The sequence below is a fragment of the Cavia porcellus genome, unplaced genomic scaffold (genome assembly GCF_034190915.1).
Source record: "Cavia porcellus strain 051 isolate PalLab524CR breed Dunkin Hartley unplaced genomic scaffold, mCavPor4.1 scaffold_10, whole genome shotgun sequence".
NCBI lineage: Eukaryota > Metazoa > Chordata > Mammalia > Rodentia > Caviidae > Cavia > Cavia porcellus.
Window position 1 is genome coordinate 9,744,841 of NW_026947493.1, and position 12,527 is coordinate 9,757,367.

General features: G+C 36.4%; 1 pseudogene; it reads left to right on the forward strand.

The window, feature by feature from the left end:
* Positions 1 to 11,644: 11,644 nt before the first annotated feature.
* LOC100720675 (ubiquitin-conjugating enzyme E2 C-like) lies at positions 11,645 to 12,087 on the forward strand (annotated as a pseudogene).
* Positions 12,088 to 12,527: the final 440 nt, after the last annotated feature.

Below are 12,527 nucleotides of genomic sequence, written 5' to 3' on the forward strand. Positions count from 1 at the left end.
CCTCCCCCCAACACAGAAAAAAGACTATTGATAAATTTTTGTGTCCTAAACTATTCTTATCTTGCTAGATTTTTTAAAAATCAAAATTAAGCTCTTCATTTATGATTGTTTTTGCATCTCTTCTTATGTGTATACTCAGTGTTTACTTTAAAATAATAATTTAGTGTTTTTTAACAGTAACCATTTTATATAAGGCTCTGACATATACAGATATGAAGAAATCCCCTCAAAATAATACCCTGACTACATGTGATATTCTCTGACATTTGAATTCCATCCTACTCTACTTATGAAAAGAATTACTAGTTGTGACCTTAATCAGTGAAACTCAAAATTACTTATGTATTAAAATCATTTTGGGAGTTTTAAGCATAAGGACATCTGAGTTCATCCCTCATCTGAATCTGATCTGATTAACTTGGGAAAGGACCTGGACACCAGGACATTATAAATCTCCCCTAGAAATTCTATTGTGCAGCCAATATTGAGAAACACAGATTTAAAAAAAAAAAATCCAACAGTCCTCTCTTCAGTCTCATCCCTCAATTTGAAAAACATTGCTTGAAATGGCCTCTTTATTTATTTATTTATTTATTGGCTTGGTGCTGTAACAAATTTTAAATGTTCTTGTTAAGTTTATTTTATTTGCTTTTAACAGTATCTTTCTGAATTGTGTATTTAAATGCACCTCACAAAGGCTAGGCTTATACTTGCTTCTAAAGTTTTGACTTAATAAAACTCTTTTGAAGCATGTAGATGAGACAGTCTTCTCAGACTTTTACCTCAAACTAATAGGATGAGAATAAACTGAGGTCCTTGTTATAATGAAGATTCTGATTCAGTATGTCCAGGATGGGACTTGAGATCACTGAATTCTCAGATAAAGCTGATGGTACTGGTCAATGGACCATGCTTTGTATAGCAAAGTACCTGTTATGGCTTATATCCAGATGTCTCCTCAAGGCCTTGTGTGCTCATAGGAGGGCTTTTGGGAGGTAAATGGATTATGGGTGTGTGATACTTGATTAGTCCACTGTTGGATTTAGTTAGTTGGGTGTGTTGCTCAGAGTTGAAGCCTGGTGGGAAGACTGGGGTCACTGTAGATGTGACCTGCAGGGTATGCATTCCTCATTTTACCTTGATTCCCTTCAACTGCTTTCTGCCTGCTTCGCCATGAACTCTTTCTCCTCTGCCATGCCTCCCTGCCTTGGAGTCAGCTAACTATAAACTGGAACCTCTACAAACTGAATCAAAATAAACCTTTCCTCCTTTAACTTCTGGGTGTCCAGTATTTTGTCCCAGTAGTGAGCAAGTGACTAAGACAACACTATATAAAAGTGTTTCAACTCTCCTTTCTAATCAGTTCATTCTCTAGTCAGCTGCCTCTGTTCTCTTCCCTTTGTTATTTACAGTTTTACATAAATTGTGATGGATAGAACAGTTGAAAAACAAATGACCTCCTTATTAGGGTTCAAAATGACAAGAAATCCTTCCTTCAATCTGAAATGGGCAGATACATGAACATTATGAACTTTAGGTGTTATGACCTTAGATCAATAAATCTGTACTTTATTATGGTAGTTTAAATGGGGTCTATTTGGAGAGTACTGAAGCTGAATATATGTGCAGGGCTGTGGCGTGGCCCAGGTATGATTGAACTGAGAAAGAAGAGACACCTCAGGTGGCAAGATGGGCCACAGCTGAGGCCACTTGAGACTTTCTGGATAGTTTTTCTTAATTAGCATCATCTGTTGCTCTGAGGGGTCCTTGAACTCCTCCCAAAATCCTGTTCAGGTTTCCTCCATTGTCCACTCAACACTTTTTGCTTGTTCTGATTAAATACAGGCTGCCCAGTGTCAGTCGACTGGCCAGCTAGCAGAGTTATGAGCTCTGCCAAGGATTTCATTCCTCGTGCAGCCATAAAGACCATGCCACATATCTCATTCATTTGAGTCTTTGCCGTGCACCCATTTGGGGGGCTGGGGGTCTAAGCACAGATCCCAATAGGGATGCTTCATTTTGTGCCCCATTGGGCAGGTGACACATACCCCTTTGTAATTCAATCGACTTTCACGTAAGCATTCTTTGTAATCATCAAAACTGAGTAAACATCCTTATAGCATGATATGTTTGTAGTTAGCACTACTTTACATTGTTCTTATTATCTGCAAAACTGTCTTTTTTTATTAGGTTAGAAGCATTTTGGATGCAAAGACAATTATGTCTTACTCATCCTTGCATTATCTCAGTGAATGTTTATTGGATTGAACAGTGACTGTATAAATTGTTAATTATCATAATGATGCTCAGTAATGGCCCCTGAAATCTCAATGTCTTAAAATAATCAACATTTTGGGGTGGGAATATAGCTCAGTGATAGAATACTTGCCTAGGAAACACAAATCCATGTATTTGATCTCTAACAGTGTAAATAAACAAATAAATTAGCATTTATTTAGCTCATTAGTGTCTAGATCAACAATTTAGGTTGGGTACTGAATGCTAGGGTTCACTGGGCATGTATCTTTTCAAGCACGAGTAGCTTTTCCCACTCATTTTGTCATGGTCATGATGAATATGTAGGAGTGAAAATTGACACAGTGCTTTTCAAGCTTCTGCTTGCGCCATACTAGATAATATCCTGTAGGCCCAAGTAAATCACCTGGTCAAGTGACAGTCAGTACAAAGGAAACATGGTGAAGGAGACTTAAAAAATCTAAGTCCCCTGCTTTTGTAATCAATCTACCAAACTACTTTTCCTTTCAGCCTCCATTTTCATGTCTTTGAGTCTAAAATTCCTGCAATGTCTGGAAATGGTACAATGTACTAAAGTCCTTCATGATTTTAATTTTGAAACCACTAGTTAGCTGTATCACAATAGAGGCTTGATCTGAAGTGATTTAGTCAAAGACGTGAAGATCCTGATTTTTACTGGAGTGCAGCCTGGGTTTCATTATAGTCCATTCTCACGTCAGGTGTATCAGCCACAATCCTATCCACCTGCTGGTGCATGATCCTTCCAGGCACTGGGCCAATATGCAGGGAAACAGACAGCCATGTGTTTTAATCAGCATCTGTATCTTGATTTTTTTAGGTTGCCTTTTGAGCCATGTTAAACAAAAACACAAAAATTACCTTAAAAGCACCTTGATGAAAAGACTGTTATCAACTTTCTCATCAGATGGGAGGAAAAATCTGAACAAGGGATAAGAGGCCAACTGCACTGACTTCACTGAAAACAAAATTTTAAAAAAACCCTAATAAATGCCTAGTTTAACAAAATGATCATAAAGAAACCATTGATTGTAATAACAAGAAAGACTAAATAACCGATGTTATTTTCAGTGTCCCCTTACTCGTCTACCACGAGATATATTACATGAAACATATGCACATAATTGAGAAGCAAATAAAATTGCTTAAAAAGAGATACTCAACTGACAGCAATAAAATTTAGACCAAATATCAAAAACTATTAAGCCTAGCAGTAACATTGATTAGAGCACTATTTTCTTATTTGGTTAGTCCTAGGAGGACTATTGAGTTGCTATTTTGTTCAAGCTGGTGGAAAGGTAAACTAATCTAGTTTAATGGGCAGAAGATGCAAAAGCTGTGCTTTCTCCTTTCATTTCAAGGAGTGAATGAAGGGTGGTGAAACTTCAGTAAGATTATTGGGTCCAGTACATTATTTATATCCTGGAAATATGGGGACTTTCAAAACTCAGCTCAGTGAGAATTTTTCTGCTAGTCTCATTTTGAAGCAGGTCACTTGTATCTGTAGATCTCAGTGTCAACTTTTTGCTCCAGGAGGTACTCTGTCGCAATTCATCATTCAAAATTCCACATAGAAACCTTTGGGCTGGGTGTGGTGGTGCAAAACTGTAATCCCAGCACTCAGAGGTTGAGGCAGGAGAATTGTTATGAGTTCGGGCTCAAGGCCAGCGTTAACTGCTTAGTGAAACCCAGTCTCAAAAACAAAAACAAAAATAATAACAAAAACACCTTTAGGGTTGTCTCTTCCCTATCAAGAAAAGCAAAAGTTCATTTGCATCTTGGTGTTAATGATGGCTAACATGTTAAAGGATTCCTCCCTTTATTCCTTGCAAAAAAAGAAAAAAAAGTTCTCCAAGAGAAGCTTTTGTGGTGCAAGTGTGTACACCATTTCTACCCCTAAAATGATATTCATGCATCTGTCTTTTTGGAAGACAGAACCTTGAAATTTATAGTGCGTTAATATATATACAAACGAATGAAAGAAGTATCAGGTAGAACATAAAGTTTAGGAGATTCTGTTCAAATAAAACAGGTTGAAGATCTCTAAAAGTGTCCCCAGCTGAAACTTCATCAGAAGTACAACAAAGAATAAACTCAAATGGCAAAAGCAATGTAAAGGGGAAAATAACAGATGAAGAGTTACAAGCTATGTTTTAGGAGATGACAGCAGGAAGATGCGGTAACTGACAAAGTCACTATTCTCTTCTCTGTCCAGTGTCTATGAGCTAGTAGGAATGGTGGTGGTGATAGTTATATTTAAAGTGGCGGTAGAACACATCTTTTTTCTTCACACTGCATTGCTTGAAGGCAGCAAGAACTCATCTTGTATACATAGTATAGGTCCACGAAGGTTGGTTAAGAAGTAATTTCACAGCAAAAATACTGGATGAATTCAATAGAAGCTTCTATCAAGAACTGTGAAGGTTCTAAGATTATCCTACTTGCAGACAAACAGAATAACTTGCTACAGGCATGTTGACAGAAGGCATGAGAGTTTGGGTCAGAGACAAAGGATTATATTAGTTATAGCACAATATCAGCATGAAATTCAAACTCCATATAGACACCTCTCCTCTCCAAAGAGTGATGTTGAAAAAATCAAATGAATGCATATAAAGTGGATTTGGGTCATAGATGAGGAATTATTCTCTGTTATGCCTTAGGCAAATAAGTGCAATTTCTTCTCTGGAAGGAGATTACACTGGGCAGCAAATAAACCTTGTATTTATTCCAAAATGAGATACTGTATCTTCCAAGGTATTTGTGATGTGAAGATCCTTGAAAAAAAAAAAAAAAAGTGAATAGCAAAGCTGCCGGTGTCCCCCTCTCATGAGACATGCAGAGACACAAAAGGGAAATCGATAGCAAATTGTCTCCCAGCTTGTGAGTCTCTTTTTACTATTCTGACAGCAATAACATACTTTATCCTGTGGATCACCTATGAACCAGTCCCTTTTGTCCCATACGGTTCAAGTATAAACCACTTACTTGCCTAGTTTTCTTAGCTCCAAATGTCCACGTATCTAAAGCTACTCTGAGACTCCAAAACTGCATCTTCCAGCTCATTTTCAGAGAGACTCTAGGAAATTGGAAGACAGAAAAGGGGATAATGGATCCTCTCCTGGCTTCAAGCTCAGGTTTGCCTCCCTCTAGTTGGACAAGACAGCAATAGTTACAGCTTTTTACGAGAACAGCTTTAACTATAACTTCATACTTTTGGAATTTCCAAAGCCACCTCTGTCCTTCAGAGGTACATACATAACCATTCTGTTGGACTAGCATCTTTAGTGTCTTCTCACTTACAGTATTATTTCCAGGATCCCATTTCCATTGTTTTCCAACCTTATGTGCTTGGCCACCTTGCTACACTCCCTGTACTCTCAGAGACTTGCATGAATGCATATCTTCCTATATTATAATACCAAAAAACTTTTAGAGCTGATAACACCATCCTTTTCTCTTTTCTTAGTTCTAGATTCAGTAACTTTTTCTAATATCTTCAATCTTTATGTTATTTCAGCAACACATTTTATCCTTCCAGTACTTCTGGAATGATTTTCTGTGTTAAATATTTTCTATTTGAAATACTAAGCATGGTTTATGTTTTCCTGACTTGGTCATAGTTAATCTGCTACCTGTAGTTAGAAATGATTTCATGTTCTAGTCCAGTATCTATAATTTCATATTATTTTTAGGTTTGTTTTTAATCTTTAGTTAAGGACATAGTTCAAAATATTGAATAGTACAACAGGCCCTTGCACAGTGGTATGCTGGCCAATGTTTAATAATCAGCTTTTCAGAGGGAAAAAAAGGCCTTCATTTATCATATATGTTGATTTGTATGTTGTAAATTCTCCACGATCAATTCGAAGTTACCAAGATGATGTCACTACACTTGTGAACTGGTGTGAGATAGCTTCAGAACCTTATTTATTGCCTTTTTCTATTCTTCACCTTCAGTCAACTACTTTCAAATCTTTTAGGCAGAGCTTCTAGTACTGACTTCTGTTATTTCACCTAGTGATAACTAAAAGAAATACCTCTCATTCCCCAGAGCAGTTGGAGAAAACAATTATCGCTCGCTGGTCACAATCTTTGTTTACTTTCTAATTAGTTAATTTCTTCTCCTTCATGCCTCAGTTTTAATAATATTTCCTGAAAGAGGCCTTCCCTGATCACCTCAACTTAAATTAGCTCTTACTTGCTGGTCATTCTCATTCCACTTTGTCCATTCGTGTATTTTGCAATTATAAAATTATATTTATATTTATTTACTTATCATCTGTCTCTTTCACTACTTTATATATTCTATAAGCTCAGAGACTTTGTCAGTTTTTCCCTTGCTGTATTCTTGAAAAGTATCTGAAAACTACTGTGAATAGTACCTGGTACTTTGTAGATATTCAATAAAGCTTTGTAGAATGCATGAAAGAAGGATGGAAAGAATAATAAAAAAAAATGCCTAATATATACTAGTTTCCTAATTATTTCATACACTTTATTTTGAACCAGATAGCTGTTACTATCCTCACCTAAGTGAGGAAATTTTCTTAAAAAGATAAGTAAGTAATGTTATTCAAAGTCATATAGGTAGATTTGGAACTTGAAATTAAAAATTAGGCTGTTTATTAAAAATACTATCTTTATTGTTGTTGGTGTTACAGTTATTATTGAGTCAGTGTTTACTTTCATGACTCTGCTAAGGCCTTATTCTATACCATATTCCAAGTGTACACATACTTTGGTAGTTCTTTTTCACCTGACAAAAGATCAAAACTGCCTCCAAATTATGTCTTTCACCTAAAACACAATCACTTATTGCTCTTGGTTCATCCTAGTAATCTGAAAGACACACCCTATCGTTAAGCAGTTCTGCTCCCAATCCTTTCACAGAAGAGCAAAACTAGATAAGATAATGGGGATTGGCTGTGGGTAGACCAGACTGAGAAGTTGAATTTCATTCTGTTGTCAGAATCAAGCTATTTCAGTAATCAAAGGAACTGTACAATAGTGAAAGATTTTCAAGAGAATAAAGATGGTTGCATAATATAGGGTGGATCACAATGAGAGACGCAAGAGGAAGGCAGATCATCTCAGAGTTTCTTGCATGAATCCATGTTTGAGATGCAGAATACCTGAACTGGAATACTGGCAATCCAGATAATGGTGAGGTGCTAACAATAAAGGACCTGAAAAGAACGAACTATAGAGCTCAGTAATAAAGCCACATACATTACGGAGGAGTAAGAAATGAGGAACTTTCAAACTGAATTTTGCTCCTTCCTCTGCCACTGATTAGTCATATGTCTCTTGGCCTCTGGTTCCTTATTGGAAAAACAAAGAAAAGGCTTACATTATCTTCTGTGTCTCTTCCTGTTCTAAACTTGATTAAGGCCAGTTAAAGTTATTCTAAAGACTGAGTAACTAAATGATAGTGAGTCCCACAGAAATGAGGAAAGTGGACATGTGCTGTCTGTGTATGTTTGTGTGAGCACATATACACAAGAGTAGGAGGAGAAAGATGGGGTGAGAGAAAAGGAGGAGGAGGAGTGGAAGGGGAGGAACAGCAGGTGAATTCATATTTATTTTTAAAAAATTTTATTTTTCAAATCATAAAACATTGAGATTCAAATATATGTATGTGATATCTCTCAGAAACTAAACATAATATACTGTTCATGTTTTTTAAGTGAAAGAAAAATCCTTGGTAAATAATTTTCAATAAGCAATTAGGTGCACTTTAATACTTTAATATATATTCATTTTGCCTAAAACATGTACAAAAACAAATTAATAGCAAGCAAATGTACTTACAGAGACAGAGTCTAGCCTGAATCACCTTATCCTTTAAATAAGAATTTAAGCTAATGCTAATTAATTTCATTCAATTGTTGTAACAATTGAATATCATAAATGGTTTTTAAGGATCAAATCCTTTAAATCTTTCAAAATCATATAGCTATTTTAATATCAAATGCTAGTTCAGCGTACTTCACTATCATCAGAACTGGGATTGAAGTATTTGATACGCAACTAATAATATTCAGACCTTGCTCACAATGTTTCATAAGAGTCTACCTTTTATGAAGCGAATCCTATCTCTATGAATAATTTGTTCCATAACCCAACGCACTCTGTTGGTTAAAAACTTGGGTATTGTTGCATAATCTTGCTGAGAAAAATAGAGTAACATCCTGAACAGCAAAGTAGCTCTTTTGTTCGCTTTCAATAATAATGTAAAAATGGGACCAAAAGTTGATTTATACATATGGCTCTATCTGAAATAAAAATGAAGAGATTTTCTCTTTCACAGCTTTCATGTCTTTAAGGGATTGTAGCAATTTTCTTCTTTCTATATGTTCTCCTAATTTCTGTTGGGTTTTAACCATTTTTATGCTTTTATAAAATTTTCAATGTGATTTGTCTGCTTAAAAGAGGCTTATGCTAATGCAACATATATATTACTCTAAAGGAATTCGAGGACAAGGGAAAAACACGTTAAATTGAATAATGTAATTGTTTTAATGGATAGAATAGATCATTCAGGGATGTAGCTGAACTTCACCCCAAAGTTCTTATTTCAACCTGCATTTGGGAGAGTGAATTGTTTTAGTCATAGCTTCTATATCTTTTGCTTTTGATCTCTTTCTGGCTCCTTCACTCTGCCAGAAACACACTCAGTCTTCTGTATTCTAAATTAAAACCATTCCTCTCAGGTTATTGTCCTAATGTTCTCTACTTTCTCACTAAATCATGAAAAAGCCTTGCAGAGTCCTAGCCTCCACTTTCTCACTTAACTTTTTAGAATGTAGCATTACGCAAAACATTGGGAGTGATCACTACTTCCTACAGAGAAGGATGGTATTATCAGAAAGATTCTAGATAGTTTTGATCATATTGATAATGTTCTGTTTCTTAACATCTTTTCATATGTATGAAATGTTTTATAATTTTTGAGAAATAGATTCAGTCATCATGATTATGCTACTAAAACTGTCATCAGGGATTATCTAGTTGCCAAGATCAGAAGCCTCCTACCTACAACTTTCTACAATATTTGATATTATTGATCAATGGTCTTTGCTTGAAAATTGTTTTCTGGGGCTGGGGATTTAGCTCAGCGGCATAAGCGCCTGCCTTGTAAGCAGGCAGTCGTGAGTTCGATCCCTGGTACCGGTAAAAAGGAAAAAGACAAAAAAAAAAAAAAAAAGAAAAAAAAGAAAATTGTTTTCTGTTGTAAAGTATTATATCTTCTTACTGAAAAAATACAAGCAATGCATTGAAAATGAAGAAAAAACTTCAGTCTCCATTATTTATTCTCATTATCCAGAGATAACCACTGTGAACACATTTTTTTCCCTGAAAGTGTTTGTATGCAGATTTCTACCTTGCAGACTTGTCCATTTTAGAAAATTTTCGAAGAGCAGACTTGTCAGTTTTATTTTGATCTTTCCTTTTTTGTTAAATTAAAAATATTTCTCGAGTCACTTCATTTTTGTTCAAAACACAATTTTAAATAACTGAGTCATATTCTGTCATATAAATATTTACTTAATTGTTTTTTCAACTTATCCCTAGTCATTAGAACAACCGCTGTCAATTCTCAGGACTATATTCACTGAATAGTTATCATGTTCCAGGCAGTACTCAGAATACTCTTTATTTGCTATCTTACTTTGCTCTTGACTTAACTAGTATTATTAACCCCCATTTGACTGAAGAAGAGAGATCAAAGAAACAAGGAGTGATTTCTATGTGCAAGTGCTATTTCTGTCTATTTTTTTGTTCATTCTTTCCTTACTTCCTACACTTGGTAAACTTTATTGACCTCACTGCATTCTGTCTACAGACTACTTTCAAGTCTAAACATAACATGTGAGCCTCAGGGGGACACTTATCCAAGCAATGCTGTCTTATCACTATGATCTTGTACAAGCAACTGTGCTGTAAAGAACTACTTTATGTATCCTACCAAAAAATATAAACTCCTTGAAGTTAGGAAGTACATGTTAAGCCTATTTTTGACTCTATAGCATCATACATAGTGTTTGGCACATACAGAATGCTCAGTGAATGTTTGTTGAACATGGAAACTAATGTTTGCTGACTACTATATCATTAACTGTTTCTTCTTCCTCCTCATTCTCTTTCTTCTCTTTCTTCCTCCTCTTCCTCTTCTCTTCTTTCTCCCTTTCCATCCCTCTTCCTCTCCTCTCTCTGTTCCTCTTCCTCGCCCTCCCCCTCACTCCTCCTCCTCCTCTTCTCCTCTTTCTACTTCTCCTTCTCTTTCTCCTTCTTCCTACACTGGAGATTGAACCTAGGGCTTTCACACTGAGTTATATACCCATCCCATATTTATGAATGGTTTTGACACAGAGTCTTGCTAAGTCACTAAGTTGCCAGAGCTGAGCTTAAACTCCTGATCTTCTTGACTTGGCTTCCCAGACTGTAGCTATTACAGGTTTGTGCTATCACATTTGGCTCTGCTTTTCTTTTACTTTGATTCTTTATAACCTTTCCCTGATTTTTGACATTTGTCTTTCATTTTCATGTCTCAAAAGTAACTTGCACCAACTCATAATCCAAAGCCACATTTACAAAAGCAAGCTCCAAATTGCTTGATGTTTAGTTTCCCACACAATTCCTTTCCTGGGAATGGCAATTCCAGTTTTCCAGAACTGTTTAGAAAGGTAGATTATATTGGCATAGAGTCTTTTGGTTACAAGTGACAAAAATTCAACTAAACCTAACTTGAGCCAAGAAGGAGCTTTACTTGAAGGGCAGTGTACCTCACAGAAGCAGAAGAAGAGCCAGCATGGCTTGGCAGCTATCATGCTTCTAGAGATCTCAGATCTGTCTTGGACCTCAAGGGTCTCTTTCTATAAAGATGATTCTTTCTCTTGTTTTCTATGAATTTAAGACTGCCTTGTCTTGGCTTAATTTTGTCCAACTGGATACATTTTGTCCAACTGGATACATACAGAGACTGGAGAAAAATGGAAAGGGCAAGTAAATCCAGGTAATGATGAGTCCAAATCACTAGCAAAGCATTTGTTGTTCTAATGCAGTATTTTCCCAACTACGCTAACCAAGCCATCCTGCTAGTTTGCTTAAGTCCACTTAAGTTAGTTTTTGCCATATACAATTAAGAAAGTCCTGACTAGTGCATTTAATTGATTTGGGAGTAATGAAATTGAAAGTGATTTCAAAATGGGGTTGGTCGGCAATCACAGGGCTGTTCTCTGAGTTCCTGTCTCTCTGCCAGCGGCATCCCTGGTGGCCTCCCAAAACCTCGAACTGGTTGGCACCAATGTAAAGGAGCATAAAGTAGCTGAGCCCAGTTGGGATGTTGCCCTGAGGCTCTTTGGGTAAGAGGCTACAGCAGGACCTGATGACCCCCATGATGTCTGGTGACAAAGGAATTTCTGCCTTCCCTGAGTCAGACAACCTTTTCACACGAATAGGGACCATCCATGAAGCAGATGGCACAGTATATGAAGACCTAAAGTATAAGCTTTCTCTGTAGTTCCTTGGTGGCTACCCTTACAATGTGCTCATAGTGAAGCTCCCCACTCCCTGGTACCACCCCACTGTGGACACCCAGGGTAACATCTGCCTGGATATCCTGAAGAACAAGTGGTCCACCTTGTATGACATCAGGACCATCCTACTGTCCATCCAGAGCCTGCTAGGAGAGCCCAACATCTGCAGTCCTTCAAACACACATGCTGTGGAGCTCTGGAATAACACCACAGCTTTTAAGAAGTACCTGTAAAAATCTACTCAAAGCAACTATCTGGCCAAAAACCCTGATCCAGGATGACCAGCCTGTCCTTGCAGTATCTTGTTTCTTCGTTAGTCTATCCTTTACTTGACTTCTGTGTAGGGCACTATATCTTGAGGTGTGGTGTTATTTTTATTTTGTTATTTAAATTAAGTCTCTGATTGAACCTTTGCAATGTATATTATTAAATAAACACATTTTGGTTGTTTGTAAAAAAGGGACTTAGTCTTCCATGATACTCCATAATATTAAAATGTAGAAATTGCTAGTCTGGTTTTAGGCTTCTCCAAATTTTGAAGTGATGTATAAGTGCATTTGAAGTGATGTATAAGGCATATTCCTTTTTAAAATTGTTTTTATCTTTAAACAGCCTTATTGAGCATGTAATTGATAACTAAAAGTTTTATATATATGGCACAATATATTAAGGTTTTGTTATATATATACATTGTGAAATTACTGCTGAAGT